This window comes from Chiloscyllium plagiosum, chromosome 5 (assembly GCF_004010195.1).
Source record: "Chiloscyllium plagiosum isolate BGI_BamShark_2017 chromosome 5, ASM401019v2, whole genome shotgun sequence".
In the NCBI taxonomy this organism is placed as follows: Eukaryota; Metazoa; Chordata; class Chondrichthyes; order Orectolobiformes; family Hemiscylliidae; genus Chiloscyllium; species Chiloscyllium plagiosum.
Genome location: NC_057714.1, coordinates 14,864,782 through 14,886,929, shown reverse-complemented (window position 1 = coordinate 14,886,929; position 22,148 = coordinate 14,864,782). Strand labels below are relative to the sequence as shown.

The following is a 22,148-nucleotide window of genomic DNA, read 5'->3' as shown; positions in this document are numbered from 1 at the left end:
AATAATGACAATGCCATTGAATATCAAGGAACAATACATGATTTTACCTTATTGGGGGTCGTTATTGATCAGCACTTGTGCGATACAAAATGGGGAGGTGAAAGCATATTGGTATTATTATTTTAGCTTTGACAAAGGGTCAGTTAGACACAAAACATCAGCTCTTTTCTCTCCTTACAGATGCTGCCAGACTGGCTGAGATTTTCCAGCATTTTCTCTTTTTTGGTATTATTGGAGGTCTATTAATCCAGAGACCTAAATAGTGTTCTGGGGACCCAGATTCAAATCCCACCATGGCCGATGGTGTAATTTGATTTTTTTTTAAAGCTAGAATTAGTAGTATAATGATGACCAATGAATTCATTGTCAATTGCCAGGAAAATCCCATATGGCTCACTCATGTCCTTTAAGGGTGGAAACAGTCATCCTTACCTGATCTGACCTACATGTGACTTCAAACTCACAGCAATGGGATTGGCTTTTAACTGCCCCCGGGCGATTAGGAATGGGCAAGATATGCTGGCTGAGCCAGCAATGCCCTTATACAGTGAATGAATTAATTTTTTAAAAAATCCAAGTTACTTGCCACTTACCAGCCCACGCTAATATTTCCCAGATTTTGCTGCATTTATGATAAATGTAAACTCATTGATGCAGATGGTTGGGCCTAGGACACTACCCTAAGAAACTCCTGCAGAGATGTCCCTGGAGATGAGATAACTGACTTCTACCAACCATAATCATTTTCCTTTGCACTAAGCACAACTTCAACCAGCAGAGAATTTTCCCCTTGATTCCCATTAAATCTGGTTTTGCTAGTTCTCTTTGATGCCACAATTGGTCCAATGTGGCCTTGATGTTTTGAGCAGTCACTCTCATGTCACCTCTAAGGTCTGCTGTTCTGCACATGTTTGAATGAAACTTATAATGATACCATGAACTGAGTGGCTGTGGTGGAACTCAGACTTGGAGTCAGTGAGCTAAGCAAGTGCTGCTTGATAAATTGTAGGTGACTCCTTCTATTACTTTGCTGAAGATTGGGACTGAACTGTTGGGGTGACAATTGGCCAGGCTGGATTTGACCTGTTTTTTTGGGTACATAACATAGCTGGGCAGTTTTCCAAATTGTTGGGTGGATGCTAGTGTTTTAGATCTACTGGAACAGCTTGGCTGGAGACAGAGCAAATTCTGGACCACGAGTCTTCAGTACTATTGCTAGAATGTTGCTGGGCCCCTTAATTTACACAGTATCCAATGCCTCCAATTATTTCTTCCTATCATGATGTGAGAAGTGACTTAACTGAAAATTAGTATTTGTGATGCTAGGGACTTCTGTCTGTTGCAAACATTTCTGACTTACCTTTTACACCGATGCTGGATTTCCTAATCATTGAGGATGAGAATATTTGTGGATCCTCCTTCTCCAGTGAGTTGTTTAATTGTCTGCTGACATTCACTACTGATGTGACAAAACTGCAGAGCTTAGATTGGTTCCTTGGCTATGCACTTGAATAAAGAGAAAAATATTATGGACACAGTAATCTGAAATCTGAAACAAAACAGAAAATGCTCGAGAAACTCAGCAGGCCTGGCTGCAGCTGTACCAAGAGCTAATGTTTGAATCCAATATGACTTCTTCAGAACTGAGAGATTAGATTAGATTAGATTACTTACAGTGTGGAAACAGGCCCTTCGGCCCAACAAGTCCACACTGACCCGCCGAAGAGCAACCCACCCAGACCCATTCCCCTACATTTACCCCTTCACCTAACACTACGGGCAATTTAGCATGGCCAATTTACTGACCTGCATATCTTTGGACTGTGGGAGGAAACCAGAGCACCCGGAGGAAACCCACACAGGTCAGGCAGCATCCGAGGAGCAGGAAAATTGAGGTTTCGGGCAAAAGCCCTTCATCTGGAATATTCCTGATGAAGGGCTTTTGCCTGAAACATCGATTTTCCTGCTCTTTGAATGCTGCCTGACCTGCTGTGCTTTTCCAGCACCACACTCTTGACTCTAACCTCTGGCATCTGCAGTACTCACTTTCACCTGGTTAAGTGGTCACCTATAAATTCCAAATTTAATTGAATTCAGAATTCACTATTTGCCACAGTGGGATTCAAAGCCTAACCCGCAGAACATTGCTTGGGACTCTGGTTTACTAAACCAGCAACAGTACCGCGGTACCAGCACCATCAACTTAGTTTCTTATTGGCAAGCAGCTGTCATTCTTCAATTTAAATTTACTTTAATTAAAAAAATGAAGAAGTTAATTACCAATGTCTTCTTTGGTGCAAAAAGTCCTTCATTGCCTCCTATTAATCTCGTGAAAAGATAATCAAAACTTAACATCAAGGTTAGACACAAACAAACACATATAATATGTTTAAATGGGACAATTTGTGGTACAGATAGGGAAAAACAAAAGTTAAAGAGTCCTTAGAGTATCTGAGGCGTGAGATTGTTGAACTGAGACCACAGTTTTATGGTTGACATATCCTCAGTTGTGGTGGATCTATAGATCTTTGAGTTTTTCATCAGTGGCATTTTGCCCAGATTGCTTTTTCCTTGGGCACTGTATTTTAAAAGGATAAAAGAAACAATTAGGAAGAGTGAATTCCACTCTTGTCACAATTTATTTTTTCTGCCTTGCTGCTCTGCTGCTCAAAAGCAGCTGTTGAAGTAAAGTTCAATATGCATTCTGGAGTCTAACTTCATTGTCTTCCCAAGCTGGCTGACTAGCAGGTGAACCCTTCATCTCTCAATATATGGAATCATTAGTGACATGTGAATTAAACAGGAAAGTTGAATTTATTGATAATCACTCACTACCCTGTTTTCATTGTCTTTGGAGTAAGGAAGAAATTATCTCAATGCAGATGGTTTTGTTTCTTCCTCATGGGTCTCACAAAGCTTGTGTCTATCTGAGGTCAAGTGGCCACTGCAGCTATTTTGCGTATACATTTCTTCCTTTCTAAACCATCTTAGTCCATGACTTGCTGCGCTTCTCCAGAGCCACACTTTTGACTCTGATCTCCAGCATCAGCAGTCCTCACTTTCTCCAGGTCTTAGGCACAGGTAGTTCTGGAATAACACATGCTTCAGCAGCACGATTTGAATAGAATGTCTCTGAAGAATTAGGGAATGGTATTTTCGAGAATGCTTACCTCTGTTCGCAATAATGCAATTTCAGCAGGGATCACTTCGCATGCCTCATGCTGCACATGTGCCGATGTCTGCCCCGAAATCTCCACACAACTCTGAGTATGTGCGACATCAGCACTGGTCTTTGTGCCATACTGTGCATGCACTGATGTTACCTACCACCAGAGGAGCTTTCTGAGAGAGGTACTGTACAGACAGCAGCTTTCTTGCATTTTTTAAATGTACTGTGTTTAATTTACTTTTGTTTCCTTAATAAATATGATTTCAACTTTCATTCAGGCTGTGCTATACTCTGCATTAGGCTTTTGGGTGAATTTTGAGGATTGTGAGTGATGTGTTTCGCTGGTCTGCCCCAACCCTACCTTTCCCGTAGGCCCCATTATTTCCAAAAAGCGTGCTTTGGTGGTTCGCAACCATGGTGTTATGGGAGAACTACCTGCATAACAATTAGATGATAAAAGTCAAATTTCAATAGTCCTTTTTAATACTATTATAATAACATTGATATGGTCTGTTTAAAATCGCAAAAGCAGTGCAAAAGTATAAACCGTTTAGGTTGAAGTTTCATTGCCCCAGATGGTGAAAATATGGTGAGATGGGGGAAAAAAAGTTTGAGATGTCAAGGAAATTGTCTGAGTTTCCACCCAAATTTGGAACAGTGAGATAGGAATCTTGCTAGTGATCCTTAAGAGCCCTATTTGCATGTATTTACATCTCATCAGTACCCATTCTCACCTTGTTCAAATGTAATTTTCTATTTTCCTTCACAACGGTGAGAAACTAGATCGTGCTAATTCTCAACATGAAAGTCACAGCGGATAACTGGTAGCTCCACTTTGCCAGTTGTTCTTCCAGGCCTCCATCTTGACCTGCATTCCCCAACATCACAGGGCAGGCTCCATGTCTAGTATTTGCCTACAGAGGTTGGCATCAAACACACACTCAGGCTCACCACATCATCATGGCTCATCTCTGACTCACTTACAATAGTCATCCACTTCAATGCTACATTTTAGAGCATGCTGATATTTTGTATTGTAATGCTGCTGCCAGGTCACTTTGTGTGTAAGGATAAATACCTTTAGCTTGGTCTCTTAGCACTCACTCACTTGGCACTTACACACCGTATTTCTGTCTTGGCTTTTAATGCCGACAAAAAGCCAGACAACTTGCAATGTTTGTCAGCAATGATCAGTCAAGAACGTGGACATGTTGCTGCGTGACACTGTGCTATATTTATATGCCACACATGCAGCATAACCTAACCTGATCACAGCATATGCCAGCTTTGAATGCAACAAACACATTGATTATATTCAACCAAAGGGCCATGTCTCAAAGTCTAAGGGGAGTAGTATATGGGAACTGTCTTCAGTCAGGAGCTACTGTCACAGTAACTCAAGAACATCATCTGATCTCACTCCAGGGCCTTGGACGTAGATAGTCAGCTGTTTAAAGTGTCCAGGGTCAGGAGGACTGTATCAATACATGATGGGGAGTGAGCCACAGTCAGTCCTGCAATCCAGTGCAAGTTTGGGGACTAGTGGCAAGTCAGTCAGATGTTTTGCAATGATCAGTCAAAGGTCTGATCACTTGTCAAGTTGGAAGGGGTTTGGGCTACAGACAGTTTAGGAAGTCTGGTCGTTGAAAGTGAAGGAGATTTATCAGGGACCAGTGCACTGGTGAGGCCTCAGGGGAAATCAATTATGGAGATTAGAGACAGCATGCTGAATGCAGAGGTGATAATAATTGTGATGGGGTGCATTTCAACATATAATTTCAACATCTGGAACACATGAATATGAAAAAAAACAGCACTGCAAGTAATGGGGAACATTGATGGTCATGACCACACTGGTTTTGATGAAGGGACTGTACACTTCAATATTTGGCATAACTAAGCCTGGGTTTCAGGGGTAATTGGGGAGAGGAATAGTTAAATAAAAGGACTAGGTGGGAACATGAGGAAGATCAAAGCTTGTGGAGTTGATGGGGAGGGCAATGAAGAAAGGAACATGAAAGTTTGAAGGAGTCAGCTAGTCTGTGTGTCTGCAGTCGAAAAGGGTGGCACTAGAAAAGCTCAGCAGGTCAGCATCTGAGGAGAGGAGTCAACCTTTTGGGCATAATTCACTCTGTGAAGCACTACCTGTTTAGTTTTCCACCCTCAATGAAAAGTGCAGAATCAAAATGGAAAATGGTTGCACCACACTTGCTGTGGATTAAGTGCGTATTATGTTTTGTGAGAGTGCAGCTCACCTTTTGTTTAATGTGAAGCCCTTCAAAGGGCAATAGAATTAAATAGATGCACAGTACAGGTTAAAAATATCTGTAATCACATAATTCTACATGTAGACCTCATGCAATTACCTATAAGGTTGGGTAAAAATCCTGGCCACAAGCAACCTTGAACAGGTCGCTCATTAATAATCCTATTAATGGCTGTGAATCACAAGCTGTAGATGAAGTTGTAGATTTATCTTAGATGCCAAAATCATAACCACCATCCAAAGTTCCATAGTCTACACAAGAAATGGGGACTGCTCATTTCACATGTACAATGAAATGTCTATTATCATGTATTGTCTTTCTAGGTTAATGTGTAGGCTGGGAGAGATGGGAGAAGTTCTCACTATTGCCACCACACTTACGACTTCTGACTGTATTTGTGCCAAATGATTAAAGCAGTAAACATCTGAATTAGGTCAGTGATATGCAGGATCCAACTGAGGGCCTCCTTGTCAGAGGCCATCATCTCCCAATGTTCTGAAAATGATGTTCAAATATGACTTGTGTGAGTGCTCCAATTTCTGACTGTTGATCACATTACTAAGGAGCTGTTTTCTTTCTGACTTTGCCCATTTTAGGTTTGTTGCACCTGTCCTAGAGGATCTCATTTCAGAAGCACTAAATGGATGTGGAACACATGCATCTGGAAGCCCCGGACCAGCACCACCCACCAGCAGATGTGGTGCAACCTCTGAATGTGGAATTTCCAGACAAGGGAGGCTTCATGAAGTAGAGAAGATGCATTTGGCCACAGTTGTTCATCATCCATAGAACGAAGATGGGAGAGGAGGCAGTGGCACTATACTCTATTCAGAGGTGACTGTCAGAATGCATATCATGAGGTGCAATGAACCTGTAATGGAATAACTTCTTCCACTGAGGCCAATGAGGGCCATAAGATATCTCCTCCACATCAGATTTCCATGTGAAATATGTTCAGGGCTTTGTTCTTGCACTGTGCAGGACAGAGGACATTGTTCAGTCCTCATACAAATATGTACGATGAGGGTCAGTGAGAGATGAAACAGTGTGTCAATTAAGACAATGAAGAAATTTTTCAGACAGAACAGCACCTTCAGCATTCTACAATGCAGAAGCGTCTGCCAAGGTAACCTCTTTGAACCTTGTTCAATGGAACTGAATTACGTGAAGTCATCTTTCCCTGACTCTAAATGATCTGATGCTGCTAAGGGTGACACACCCCTTGTCTAATCCCACCTGTAATTGCAGCCTATTCATTTGGTCATCCTATGCATTTCATGTTATTTGATAAAAGTTGAGGTTACAAATTCATGGAAGCCTTCACAAGATCCATTGGTCACTTGTTCAATTATGATAAAATTTCATGGTAGTATGGTTGAAACAAAAAGGATAATTATCAATCAGATAGGGTTAGAGAATCGTGTGCATTAGTTCCCAGGCCAGCTGCAGAGATGAGGTATCGGTGTGCTCACCAGGATGTGCTTCCGAATGAACTCTGACTAACGTACCCATGAAGGGTCAGTATCTGAGCTGGTGAAGGATTCAAGAAACCTTGCAAGTGCTTTCTCAGGCATCTGTGGCTCATCATTCAGAGGTGAAAGAGCATAAAGAATTAATTGAGAAATAAAATTTGAAGTTTAGCCATGACAAGAATATAGTCACAGAAGTGGTGATGAGAGAGCAGCACTGCAAATGACAATGAATCTTACTCAGTTGCTGGGACACTGAAGTTTTGACATCACAACATGGACCTCTCCCACTATGATGAGATTTCTATCCATGTAGATGATGAGGAGTTGAATGTTAGGCAATCCACCAACTTTGAGAAAGTGAGGACTGCAGATGCTGGAAATCAAAGGTGAGAGTGTGGTGCTGGAAAAGCACAGCAGGTCAGGTAGCATCAGAGGAACAGGAGAATCGATGTTTCGGGCATAAGCCTTCATCAGGAATGAGCCTCGAATGCTACCAGACCTGCTGTGCTTTCCCAGTGCCACACTCTCAATTTCAATCCACCAAATTTGGTTCTTTCTGCCTTGTGTTTTCTCTTGCAATGGACAAAGGGAGGCAGAGTGAGATGAAAGTGGAAGCTAGTGCTTGTACACCTGGGAGAGATGTGATGAGGTGTCAGGTGTTAGCTAGTAGGAAGTGCAGAGGGCATGCAGGACGAGTACATCGGGAGGATAGTGTGGGCGAGTGGAAGTGGGAGAAGGCGCTGCAATCAATTGTGAGAGTGTTAGACTGTGAGTTTTGGTAGGAGGTGAATGCAGTAACAGAGTTAGAGTGTTTATGCAGCAGCAGAAAGAAGATGGTAGCACCATTGCATAGCAAAGAAGGTCATTAAACTTATTCCTGCTTTGCTGGACATTCCTCCACACTGCAAAGATCACACTGACCTAGGTGGCATCTTCAGTTTAGGTTGGCAGGAACTGTTGCCGTTGCCACTTCAGACAGTCTAGAGGAAAGTTGATAGCCTTCCTCTCCGTCACCTTATCCATTGGCACCTCCAGGGCCCTTGTCAGCCATCTCCAGGGCAACTTCTCCGAAACTGCAACTGCGAAGGGCAGTTTTAGGCTTGCAGTGATTGAAACGGCGCACAGCTGGAATTGAAAACTGGTACCAGCAATTGAAATCCAGATGATCTCGCAGTGGGAACTATTTCTGCCACTGGTGACTGCATGATAGCGTGATGCACACTTAATGAAGTGTAAAGTTGCCTGAGAAAACTCATGAGGACTCACAGAAAGAAGTTCCCTGAGATTAATAATTAGCCAAATTTTGGTAAAATTCAGCACTTTGTCTTCGTCAGAATTCTATCCTGAATCACCAGAGCTAAATGGTTACACTTTACTGTTTAAGATGAGCCATCTTCACAATCTCCTTTTACTGATACCTTTAGGAAGCTCGGCTTGGACGTTCCTTTTTTTATAAACAGTAAATTTGTCCTTCATTTTTTCATTGTATACTTCACTTGGGAATGAATCCTCAACAAAATTAAGTTCTTAAATGGTTTTAGCAATTCTTATCTTGTGTGATTAAATTGAAGAGCTAAGCCGCAGCTCATTTCATTTCATCTTTTTTGAAATGCCGCCTGACCCGTAGGTCACAAGGGATTATTTCTTTCTGTACTGCTGAGCCTTGTATTGTTAGCTGATATTGCCTCAGTAAATGAGAAACTGATGTTAGAAAAATGCTAAACATTATTTATAAATATTAACATCAAAAGGGCAGTTGTATCAGATGCCTGGAAGGGGGGGAGGGGGTGGCTAAAATACCTCAAACGCTACAATTAGTATTTGCTTTTTAAGCAGGGAGATGGGAAAGAGCAGCAACTAAAACCATTCCCTGTGGTAATGTGAGTCTTTTCAAAACAAATTCAAATCCACCAGAAGGAACTAAGTATTAATCTCAAGTTCTTTGATAATAAGCATAATGATAAAGAAATTACATGGAAAGAAAATAAATGGTTTCAGTACAACTCAGTAGCCAGCAATGATTCACTGCTTGTGAGAGCCCGTAATGGGAGGCCAGGTCTGTAGCAGGCATTTAACAAAGACAGATGTGAAGCCTCCTTGCCACCTTACTGAATGATAATACACAGAAAGCTCCCACCGAGTAGCCAAAGAGAAGGAAAATTACTCTCTTCATGAGAACTTTAGCAAGATTGATTTATCATTTTGAAGGAAAAATTAACCAAGGAGAGTGGAATGACAAACAAGGAAATAGATACAGCTTAATTTCTTTTTACTGTTAAACCCATACTGGGACAATGTCTAGTTAAACAGTTTTTTTTAACCTCAAGGGAAGTATTGGCTGTCTCACATTGGTGAGGTTTTATGATGTTTTGTATTGGCCACCAGTACAACTGCTGTTCTAGTCTGGCAACATTTTTAATGTTTATTCTGGGCTACACGGTACCATTTTGAATTCATACAGGATCTTTCAGAAGGCCATTATCAAAATCTAACGTCTTGGCTTGGCAATGAAAAATAATGGGTGATGAAAACATATGTACAAACATGATGTGCCGATGTTAATTTTCAGAATTTGTCATGAAGTTCTACTGTACAACAATTAAACAATAATTCTTGTCAATATACAAAGGGGCTGTAATTTGATAAAAAAAAAATTAAATGCAATTCTAAGGCAATTGAAGACTGATAATAAGTATGCTGAATGGAAAATAGTGACATAAAAAAAGCAGAATTGTTTGACGCTGACCACTGACCATTATTTACCTTAATATGAATTCAGATTCAGACTCAGGAGTGTTTGCTGTGAATTTACAGGGCTCAGTGTTCAAAGCTCTCCAGCATAACATCATCTTCTCATCGTATTATCATTTCTTAAGATCTCTGAAATGAAATACCATAAATATAAATATTATTTGTTATAATAGTATTTATTTGACATTGATAGAGTAGGTTAGCTAAGTTAAAGGTGATGCAATTGATGAAACTGGAAAAATATTGTTAGTGTACTGTCAGTTATGGGTGAGGAATTTGATTGAAAGAAAACCATCAGATACAGTGATTAGAGATGTCTCATAAAGCAATTAAAGATGCTGTAATCAATAGGGTTTATGCTGAAAGACTTTGTACCAAATGTGTTTGCTACATAAGCAAAATTGCCCAAGGTTTTTAAGAGGCCAACGTAACTTACTACTTATATAAATTAAGCAAATTAACACATTTCAAGGAAACAATTTCTTTTATTTCTTCCTATTCATGATTATAAATAAGATTTTTTACAAAAATAACATTCTGTTTGAATCAGTTGTCTGACGTCAGTTGAGAGGAATCACAGTGATTAGCCAATAATTTTGAGATTGGTTGTCAATGTCTATAGTATTGAACTGAAGTGAGGGAATTCAAGGGGAAGGCAATCAAGGGAACAGTACTCTCAGGTAAAAAAAAAAGATTGTCAACGGAATATGATTAACCATGATTGGGGGATGTTTCTGAAATGAGGAATTTATAGTTAACTGTCATCATATTTCAAAAGCATTGTTGACTTTACTGACTGTGGAATCAAATTATTTTACAAACAAAAGTCAGCATATCTGGCAGATTCCTCTACGGTAGAAACTATCAGTAATTGTTTCTAGGGTGTGGGTCAGACCTAAAGTCTTGACTGAATGACAGAGACTTTACATTTGTTGCGTATTTGAAGTACTTCGCAGGAAAGGAGTAATGGAAATGATGAGGAGTTATTTTTGTCTGCTTCTTAATTTGGAGTAGATATCCACACCTACTGGATTAAAGTCAAATTGTAAATCAATCAGATTTACATCAAGTTGGGGTAAATGGTCTATGTCAATTTCCTAACAGATTCTGCTGCAAGGAAGGAAGACAGCACATGTGTCAGACTGGTAATTTAATACTGCATAGTGCGCACATTGACTTAGGGCAGGAGGCAGTGAATGAGTTGCAAGAGTGCTTTCACTTCATATCAGTGGTTTCACTGAATGCAATCTTGTATAAGGCCGAAGAAGTCCGAAGCAAATAGTGCATTGCATACATTTGGAAAAGCTACCAAGCTATGAATTTGTTGAACATATGCATGTTACTATTAATATTAGTAGAAATTTTGCTCCATGACCAGTGCACAAAATGTTTCCTTCGACAGCGATGATGATATTTGTTTTAGTTCTCCTCCTCAAAGTTACAGTGTCCAAAACTGAATACATATGACAAAATCATTAGTTTTTAATAAGACTTTTAAAAAGATGTACTGACATAAAATCACTCTGTTATAATTGCTGTTTTCAATCCTTTTGAGCTTGCAAGGGTATTAAATATTATCATATCAAAGGTTTAGTCACTACCATAAAGGAGATATAATTTAAATGGACAGAGGCATATTTGCAGTGATTATTCAAAGTAGGTTATTTGCACCTTGTATTTCAGAATATCAGGGTACAACTTAATTTAGCTCAAATAGCTGGCTGTCACTAATGGAAGAAATTTGCCTTCATTTTATCATTGCTATTGTGTCAAGTCGAAGAATACATAAAACATGAAATCTGATAAGCGGCATATGAACACAGCATGGGTAATGTAATGAATGAAGGGAAAAATGATTGCAAGACTGATGTTGTGAATGTAAATTTCCTCCAATAAACTGATTTTGGAAATACTTGTGGCTGGAACGGTCGCAATGGAATATAAAGCTTATCAATATGACTCCACAGTGGTATTTATTTCCTTTAGCTCCGATGCCTGACAGATGAATTATACAGGGATGATTTAGTGCCTAAAGATGTATGTCATATTCTATAAAAGACTTGTATCAGTGGAAAAATTATGAGTGGCACAACCCCCAGTCTCTCAGCCAATGATCTATCTGTGGTTAGGCTGGCAGATTGAATTACCCCCATAACAGTGTTTAGGCCTGCATGATAAACAGTCCACTTGTCAAATATTTTCTCAAAAAATGTGACCAAAGGGGAAAAATGTAAGTGGTTAAAGACCAACCACAGCATGAAATATGAAGCATAAATCGCCAGGGTCGCAAAGAGCAGGGACTTGGTTACTAGGGCTCCAGATGGATTAAATAAAGCCGCTCCTCAGGGATGGTGCAAAGGGATGCAATAAAAGGGATACAGAACAGAGTGCTCTTATGTTGAACAGTTTGAAGACAATCTCTGTTAATTCGCAAACTGCAGAGTCAAATTAGTCCAGTTCCCATGTAAGGAGAATTACATATTGTCCAACAGTAATAAATCTCCACTTCTTCTGTCAAATAAACCAAATTGAGACAGCCTCTACTGTGAGCGGTTCATTAAAATGTCTACTTTAATGTGGGACTTTGTTTTTATAATTTATATACTGCTTTCTTTCTATTAATACCAACATTGGACCCAATGTTGAAAGAGAGACAGAATACAAAATGATGGAAACATTTTTTTCAGCCACGTTTAACACTGCATCTGGGTTCTGCAGATGGGTCCACAAACTCCCCCAATTAAGTTTTAAACACAGATTAATTAACTGCACCAAATTGTTAAACCATCATTTGTAATCAATTCATAAATCATGTGCACCCTCTAAAGGACAAAGCATTAGCAGAAGGCAGTTTTGCACATTTCATACAGTAGCGTGCAGTTAAAAGCAAAAAACAAGATGAGTTAAAAATCCCTTTCACAGTAGGCGTATTCCTTTCCCCTCTAGCAAATGTTCAGTTAATAATAAGCACTGAACAAAGAATTAGATCTGAAAGAACAAAGAGCAAGGAAATAACTGCAGACAATGAAAAACAAGACTGATCTGACTGCCCTGCAGAAAGTGTCTATCAAGAAAGATGGGTTAATGGTAAAAGCCAGCTTATACTTTTTTCTCATCAGAAGAGGTCAAGGTTGTTTTACAGTTCAACTTTCATTGCTTGCACCACTAGTTTGGCAATTTTATTTTGTCACTTCCCCGAGCCAACATTATCACTGGCCGTGCAGCCTTTCATTTGAAAATGACTACCTGAGAGGCCTAATGCTCATCATCAAGAAATACAGAGCTGTTGAATGATGATAGGTTACTGAATATAAACAGTGCCTGCAGCAAAGGGGAACCAAAGAATGTGAAAAGATAAATAGGACAGATACTTTGTTTCATTGTCAGTGGCACTCTGCGTTATTTGAGGCACTTATTTATGCACTGTAAGCAGAACAATACTGAAAAAAATGATTAAATACTGACTCTTCAAGCAATAGACATCTCATTGTGGCAGGCCTAGCTCGCCACTGGGTGGTTTTGATAAAGGCAATATGAGCTGATAACTGATACAATTTGCCAGGAATCGTCAGGCTGCTGACAGCTACTATAGTTTTAATAAAATCATTAGAATGTAAATGTTTTATTGCAAAATAAAGAGCCTCCAGCAAGCATGACATTATCTACAGCTGGAGAATGAAAGTACCGATTAGCATTTGAAGATTTAATGATACACAAGTTATCTTTATTAAAATTTTAAAATCAAGTCTTCATTCTGTATGATTGAGTTTTAAACAAATGTAATATCTAGTTAGTTCCTGCATAAACCTTGAACAATTATTGAAAGTGTATGGCCTCTTAACATATGTTTCATCAGAATGGAATTGGATTTGCTATTTTAATATGACAAAGTAGATGGCCATTTATTGTAGCTCATTGCAAAGTAAAAATTTAGTTTTAATTTTACTTATGAGTGACAACATCCTTTTTAATTATTTCTAACTACTAGAACATTTGCTGATATGTTTTGGAACTTGCTAACAAAATAATTTTATGTAACATTTAGTACAGACACTCACTTGACATACAGAATGAAAGCATGATTAATAGTAAAGCTAACATATAATGGAAGAAGAACACAAATTTTAGGTCAATTGTTTTGCTGAACAATAGATGTACACACGAGGTCAATGTGAAGTCAGACCTTGAGGTCATCTGTTAAACTGAATAAGATCCAATATGGCTGCAGAGGAATGTGCTTCATAAAAGAACAAAAATGGCATCAAATCCAGAGTGTGCACCCTGTAAGTTATTGCATGTCAATCTGAAATGATCTGAAAAATACAAGTGAGTATTGAAGGTCATGCTTTACCAGATCAATATTTGTAGAGGAGCAGGCATGCATGAATAAAATTCAACTTACATTCATGCAGAATTACATTTTCCTATTTTTGAGTTTTTAAGTCATTTGGGGAAAATTAATTAGTTCTACTCAGATTCTATTAAAATAGTTTTCATGTTGTAGAACCTTTCTTTTTGGTAGTTCAATTATTTAATGTCTTGTTAATGATGGTTGATGGCTTAGTGTTTTTGTTAATGATGGCATAATCCATAATAATGACACAGAAAATAATCCACTATATATAATATTAATAATTCTTGATCCAAAATAATGAAGATGTGTGGAATAATCATTACCATAATTGAACCTAAGTGTGTAAAGCTACATTAAATACGGATTTTCTGACACTGGTGCAACAGAAGTTAAAACAGTTCTGATACTTGTCTGGAGGGCAAAGCTTCCCTTTGTATAACTAATCCTTATTTGCAAAATCCAAATAAAACACAAAGAAAAACATTCACTGATTTTAGTTAGTGCTACAGTCATAACTTTCTTGAAGAGATTACATAGTATTAAAAAGAGGCTCTAAAAGTTTGAAAAACATTGCTTCAGGTTACTTCTGGGATTTTCCAATCCTTGTCAATCATTCGGAAAAATGATAAAATTTGTGTTTCTTTAATCACATCTTGATGAGACAGAAGACAAGAGAAAAGAAAGTCGAACAAGTTCAGACGAACGATTTAACAAGTTTGACGGTAATATAAACCCGAAAATGCTGGAGACAGCAAGTAAGTCAATGTCGGTAAAGATGAAAAGGTAAATATGAAAAGCAGAAAATGCGAGAGATACTTAACAGTCCTGGCAGCATGTGTGGAGAGAGAAACTGTTACACCCTTGACTTCTTCATGCTTCAAAGATACTGCCAGCTTTGCTGAATATTTCTAGCAATTTCTGTTCTTATTTCAAACAACCAACATCTGCAGTGTTTTGATTTTCTAAAAGACAAATGTATTTTTAAGCATCAGAGCAAGTGTTTAGATGTAGCTTTGTGTTGGACTATTATTTAGAAGATAGAGTCAAAAATGAGAGCTTTCCAGACAAGCAAAAACAAAAGTATTGCAATCTATATTGGTGACTAATTAAGCTTATATTCCAAGCAAACAAGGATGTCTTTTAATTTTCAAGCTTATTTAATAACTTATTTCATTTATAGATATTTTTGTTCCAGCTCAAACAACCAGAGCCTTTAAGAATAGAGTGAGTAGTACAATGAATGTACAATTGTAGCTAATTATGGCATTGCAAGAATTTTACTGTTGCCATTAGCTGATGGACATTTAACATGTTTGCATGACATCTCTTGTGATATTTTATAACAGCTATTAACTTATTTTATCCAATAATTCAGGGTTTATACTTACCCCAATAATTTATATTTTATATTGTTATAGCCAATTTCAGATGCATGCCAGGATGTCAAATTCTGTTGGTGCACTAGAATGAAGCATCAGACATGCAGGATGCATATCCAGTTGATATAATGATGCAAGTGTGGTTTCTTCTTGCATTTAGTACTTTTTGTACTTAAAATAATTATTTTGACACACAATCTACTGAGCTCTTTTTTTAATCCTTAAAGACAATCTTGTCAGCTCAACATTACCGTGCCAGTCACAAAATAATTTTCCTGGTAACTTTGTTAGGAGATAGGCGTTGTGAGTGTATTAATCCCCACAATCAATTATCCACCCTCCCCAAAAGGAACTGCTCCTCAGATCATATCATCACATTGTGAAACTGGTTGACTTTACCTCATCTTTCACTCATAACCAGCCCCAACATGTCCACCAATCCAATCCTCTAATATTGCTTATAATACTGATTGACCGGCAGCTGTTAACCTATCTATCTGATTTTACTTACTGGTACTATCTCTTCAGAAACTCATGAAGGAATAAAACAGAAACGAGGAGACAAAGACACAAATTGGTTGAAAAACACTGTGTAATAGACCTGCTTACATTATGCTCAAGGGGACTCCGGGGACTGTCCAATCCATGAAAGAATAATGGTATGAGTTGGACAGCCCTGGGACGATTAATCACCACCACAATGCAGATTTAGCATGTTAGGTGAAAAGATAAATGTGTAAAATGCTGTGTCAAAAACCCATAGTGCGGCCCACACTGTAATTTTGGGACAGTAATTGAACTTCACTATAATTATCCTGGGGAGATAATATTAACTTATAGTCTAGTGTGAAAGAGAGAGTATATAATTCATCACTCTATGGGCTTGCTCAGTGCATTGTGTTATTGAAATATGATGGCTCCATTTTTATCCTGTCATAATGACAACTGATGTGCTTATTTTCTCTCTGCACCTCCAGGGTATCGGGACTTGTGAAATAGTAAGCAAACATTTTCTCTGACGAAGCAGCAGTGCTTCATCATAGCAACTAACAGACTCAAAGTGCTGCTGACCTCTTTCTTTCAGGAAAAAAAAATTAAAACCAGCTGTTTTTTTTATCACTGCTCACCTCTTCTTATTCATCATAGTAAGATGTCAGAAAAAAAACTCATGGGTAGTATCCATCTTGCAATTTTCTTTGCAAGTGAGGGCGTGCAAATTTTGGATTGAATTAAGTGAGGTCAGGCGGAAGTAAAAAATGTAGCTAAAATAATCCTACATAGTAAAATCATTTTCATTTACATTATAATGCTATAGTTTCAGATTTCTAAAATGTGTTTCTGCATTGATAAAATATCATTTGAGATTTATTGCATGGATGGAACCAGCTGCCAGAGGAAAAATGATGGTGGACACAATTGCAACATTTAAAAGGCATCTGGATGGGTATATGAATAAGAAGGGCACAGAGGGATATGGGCCAAATGCTGGCAAATGGGATTAGGTCACACTGGGATGTCTGTTCAGCATGGACAGATTGGAACGAACGAAGGGTAAGTTTCCATGCTCTATGACTCTATAATTGGCAAATATTTGCTTAACGTTAGCCTTGCTTTTTTGCTAGCAAGTGACCTCTACAAGACAAGGCTGTGGGTTAAACCTCACTCCAAAGCTTAAGCATGTAATCTACTGCCAGTGCAGGACTAAGAGACCAGTTTTGGATGAGATATTAATATAAGGTACAATCTGTCCACTCAAGTCAATGTAGAAAATGACATGGTGCAATTTGAAGAAGAAAAAAGAATTGCACCTGATGTCCGTGACAAAGTGTGTGTTCCTGAATGAATGTTACCAAAACACATTGGATGGTTAATTGGTCAAAGTCCATTTTCAGATCCATAATGACAATGTGTACAGTGATTGCACCTTAACCCAAAGGGTTAAAATTAGATATCCAGTCCCAGTTCCACACTTCAAGTAAGCTGCCTTTGTCTGATATATCTTTAAAGATTAACTTCAAGGAGCTGAATTTCAGACTCCTTGTCTCTGTGGCCTTCCGTGCCATTCTGGGTGGGACAAAGGGCAGTAATCAGCGAAACAATGCCAACACCCCATATTGGCAAGTTGTGGAGCCAGGCTGGGTATTCTTGTCCTTCAGTGCTTTAAAAGAATGTACTCTTCATTCTAATGCCAGTCACTGGCAGGTTAATTTTTCAAAAGCAACCTAAAGTAGTCTGAGACCCCTTACTGCATGATGGGAACTGCCTAAAACCTATTTAAGATAGTTTGGTCTAGAATCTGTAAGTCATCCAAGACCAATCTAGTGTTGGATTTTTTTTAGGCCCCCTTAACGTTTAAATTTTGCCAGTTGGCAACTTATCCTCCTTTCTGCCTCGAAAAAAAGGGCCTTGTGATGATTAAGTTTATTCCCCAATACTTGGTCATTCACCTCACTGCTATTAGTCAGTTCTTAATGTGTACCAATTGATTTCCACTCTTCCTTGCATTACAAAAGTGATGACAGTTCAAAAGTCTTTCATGACTGTGAAGTGTTTGTGACTGCTCAAATTTGGAAAAGGTGCAATGTACACACGACAATTTCTTTCCTTCTCTTACTAAATGAAAAGTTTATCTTTCCACAACTGCTGAACCATGCCTTGAAATGCAGCAACAATTTGTATTTATGTAGCAACTTAATTCTAATACTGTTACAAAAGAAAATCTCAATGTGCATCACAGGATCACTGTAAAATAAAGTTTGGCATCAAAGGAGAAATTGGGCTGAAATTTCATATTCAAGGAATGTGATGGATGAAGCAAATTGTCTGGCTAAGTGTGCCAAACTTTGGGGAGAATGCAAACAAAGGCAGAGTGTTTTTTTTTTCATTCAAAAGTGCTATCTGGAGTCAAGCCAAGAGGTCAGAGGAAGTGACAGAAGCTGCCAAAAGCCAAGGTGGGCTGTTTGACAGGCCGTCACTGATGCTCTAGATCTTCGTTGAATTGTAGCAATGACAACAGAATTTTAAAAAAAAGGCCCTCAAACCCTCACCCTTCACGGACACTCTTCCTTCAAACACTTGCCGCGCCTCATCCTTTCCACTTCATGTAATCCCACTCCACTCCCTCATACTCTCCATCCCACCCCCATGACCCCTCAAAATACCATATGCATTCATCCATTTTAAACTCCCTGCAGATCCAGCCAACACCACAGTAATAATAGGCATGGTGCAAAAGCTTTTAAAAAATGTCATTTATTACTTTCTAAGAAAATTATCTTTCATTTTGCTCCATCTCTTTATGATTATCCATTCCCTTTAAAGTACCAAAACCACCTAATAATATTAATTATAAATAAATAGCTAGCAATTTAGAGATTAATTGGAGGAGATTTTGACTAATTCAGAACTGGTTGTTGTGCAAGCTACCTGACCATACAGAAACAGCAGAGGGGTCATAGCAAGATAACGTTCGATTTCATCAGTGTACGTATGGAAACTGACCTCATGTATAAGAATGATTTCATCAAAGGACAGCCTGATGAATAGAGAAAGAGGAGGGATAACTCCTCCAATGGAACAAAAAACTCTGGTTAATAATATAGCATGGACTTACATTAGCAGGATTGCTGCTTATAATTAGGAATAGAAAATGCAGGCTTGTTGAGTATTTCCAGCTTTTTCTGTTTTTATTTCAGATTTCCAACATCGACAGTTTTCTGCTATTTGATAGCTGCTAATGTAACTATTTTCCAAGAGATGTTGAATTGAAGGAAAACAGCAGAAAACAATCATTTAAAAAAATGTTGGTTCCACTAATCTGGCATGAGTCAGCCTTTGTCCAGAGGATTTTATGTGACTATTTGGGAATCCAGATCTGATGTAGCACATTTTTGTAACACATTGGTTGGGCACATGATCTCAATACACACAATTTACATGACATAAGGCACATACCATTGAACCTTTCTTGTGTGTTTGTTGATATAATGATTGCAAGGAAAATAGAGTGGTCAAGTTTTTATTGAATTTTGAAAATTAGGTAATTCATCAGTTACTGAATGGTATGTTTGTATGAATTTTCTGTGTATGTGTAAAGCTCTTTCTAACTAAAATTGTGAGGTTAAAATAGTGTTGCTATGGGTATATATATGGCTATATATATATGGGTATATGTATATATATAGCTATATATATGGATATATATATATATATATATATATAAGGCGGCACGGTCGCTCAGTGTTTAGCACTGCTGCCTCACAGTGCCAGGGACCCGGGTTTGTTTCCAGCCTCGGGTGACTGTCTGTATGGAGTTTGCACATTCTCCCAGTGTCGCGTGTGTTTCCTCCGGGTGCTCCGGTTTCCTCCCACAGTCCAAAGATGTGCAGGTTAGGTGAATTGGTCATGCTAAATTACCTGTCGAGTTAGATGCATTAGGGGGAATGGGTCTGGGTGGGTTACTCTTCAGAGGGTCGGTGTGGACCAGTTGGGCCAAAGGGCCTGTTTCCACACTGTAGGGAATCTAATCTATTGGATAATACTGCATCTACCCAAAAGAAAAATAGCCACCGGGAAGCAAATCTCAATGACTTACCAATCTACCATTGAATTCATCAGTTAAGTTAGTACCACTCTTATCAAAGTGCTCGGCAAAAACGGTAATGCAACAATTCAACAGGATTAGCATGAAAACAGTTAATAATTAACGTAATTTTGTTATGATCAAAGAGGTCAGATGATGCATAAAGCTTTGCCTCAAAAATGATGAGACCGTTGCTCTTGTTTAAATGGAAGTCCAGTACTAAATGCCTGATTCTACAAATATTTTATACACTTAAATTAACTTATGTTTTGAGATCTATTTCTGTATTATGAATTGGGCAGTTCTATTCTGCTAAATTCCTAGGTCCTAGAGTGAAAGGAAGATTTTGTGGCACACGGGATTGCAATCCCTGCCTCTGAACCAACAAATACCACATTCATAATCCCAATGTGAGATGTGATGGCCAGGAAAGGTGCATTTACAATGTGTCCAAATAGGCTGATCATAAAACTGTAAATTTTTCTGATATATCTATTTTCTGCTCTTGCCGCTGATTTCTCCATATCAGCCGTATTTGATGTGAAGTGGCACCACTTGACCTACAGCCTCAGGTGACAGGTGGTCAACATGCCCCTGCAAACAGTAGCTATGGAAATAAATGTAAGCACATGTTTAAATTGACTTATGCACTGCTAGGTTCAGGAAAACAAGTGAAAAGGTGCAGTAAGATATCAAAATCCCATCTCTACTACTCGCTCTGGATCATTCTCCGAATGTCAATATGCACGTCACTAGCGGTCACGGATCTAATGGTGCAGTGGTAATATCTCTACCTCTGGTCTGGAAGCTCCTGGCTTGAATTGCATACCATGAAATCCGTGTTCATATTGAGGATAAACATACAGATCTTCACCTTATAAATACTTGAAATGTGCCTCATGGCAAGCAGCAAGAGCAAGAGAATTTTCTGGTCAGCCATCCCACAAGGGCAATGGCAAACCACTACAGTGCTTTGCCCATAAGTATGGAATAATCCAATGGAAGCCAATCCCCTAAACCTGGGACATGAGGATTGGAGAAAAGACAGACAGACCTGTATACGACTATCATATATTAAGGTTCACTGCAATCAGCATGATCTATTTGTTCTTCATCAGTTTAATGCAGTTCTAGTCAGGTATAGATGAGCAGTAAATGGAGAATGATGTTTTCATCTCATATCAAAACAAAAATGTTTCTATAAACACAATGTGATTTTCTGGCTGAAGAAGTAAAAAGCTTCTGAAAAACAGGCTTCTGATCGGAAAGTAAATTCAGGAAAAGAGAAATTCCTGATCAGCTGCTTTAACAACATTGACTGTATTTTGAAATATTAAGCATGCTTGCGTAAAGACCAATAGTTTAATTTTTTAAATTTTTTGATGTTATCCCCACACCTCTATTCTCCTAGTCAGTCTTCCAGGATATGAACTATTTCACCTCTCGTGTTTGACGTGTTCTCATCCCTGCCTGTGCCTTTTGTCCTACATTCTACTCAATTGCTGTGACTTTCCTTCTAGCTACACACCCTAATTGCTAAGCCTTGTGCTTCATGCTTTATATCATCTGAACATTAAACTCTCTCCTTCATAATACGTTCTTCTCCCCACTACGTTCACTGCATTCTCAGCCCAATCTCTTTGCTTGTCCGTCCCTCACTAATACAACCTTTCTCCTTCACTGGTCCCACCCAAAGGTTTTTTTTAGATTAGATTAGATTACTTACAGTGTGGAAACAGGCCCTTCGGCCCAACAAGTTTGCATTTTGAGATGAGGGATGCCATGGACGTCCCTGCTGAAAACACTTGCAGGAAGTGCACCCATCTCCAGCTCCTCCAAGACCGTGTTAGGGAACTGGAGCTGGAGTTGGATGAACTTAGGATCATTCGGGAGGCAGAGGGGGTCATAGATCGGAGCTTTAGGGAAGTAGTAACTCCAAAGATGGCAGACAGATGGGTGACAGTGAGGGGGACTGGGAGGAAGCAGCCAGTGCAGGGACCCCCTGCGGCCGTTCCCCTCAAGAACAAGTATACCGTTTTGGATACTTGTGGGGGGGGACGACTTACCAGGGGCAAGTAACGGGGCACAGGCCTCTGGCACGGAGCCTGTCCCAGTTGCTCAGAAGGGAAGGGTGGAGAACAGCAGAGCAATAATAATTGGGGACTCGATAGTTC

General features: G+C 38.9%; 1 long non-coding RNA gene across 1 annotated transcript in view; it reads right to left on the bottom strand.

The window, feature by feature from the left end:
* LOC122549729 overlaps positions 1-22,148 on the bottom strand; it is a 55,846-nt gene that overhangs the window by 3,857 nt on the left and 29,841 nt on the right. The window contains exons 2-3 of the long non-coding RNA XR_006311649.1: positions 9,672-9,788; positions 1,361-1,506 (exon numbers count right to left, since the gene is read on the bottom strand). This is a non-coding gene — a long non-coding RNA (uncharacterized LOC122549729). The remainder of the gene's footprint in view (positions 1-1,360; positions 1,507-9,671; positions 9,789-22,148) is intronic.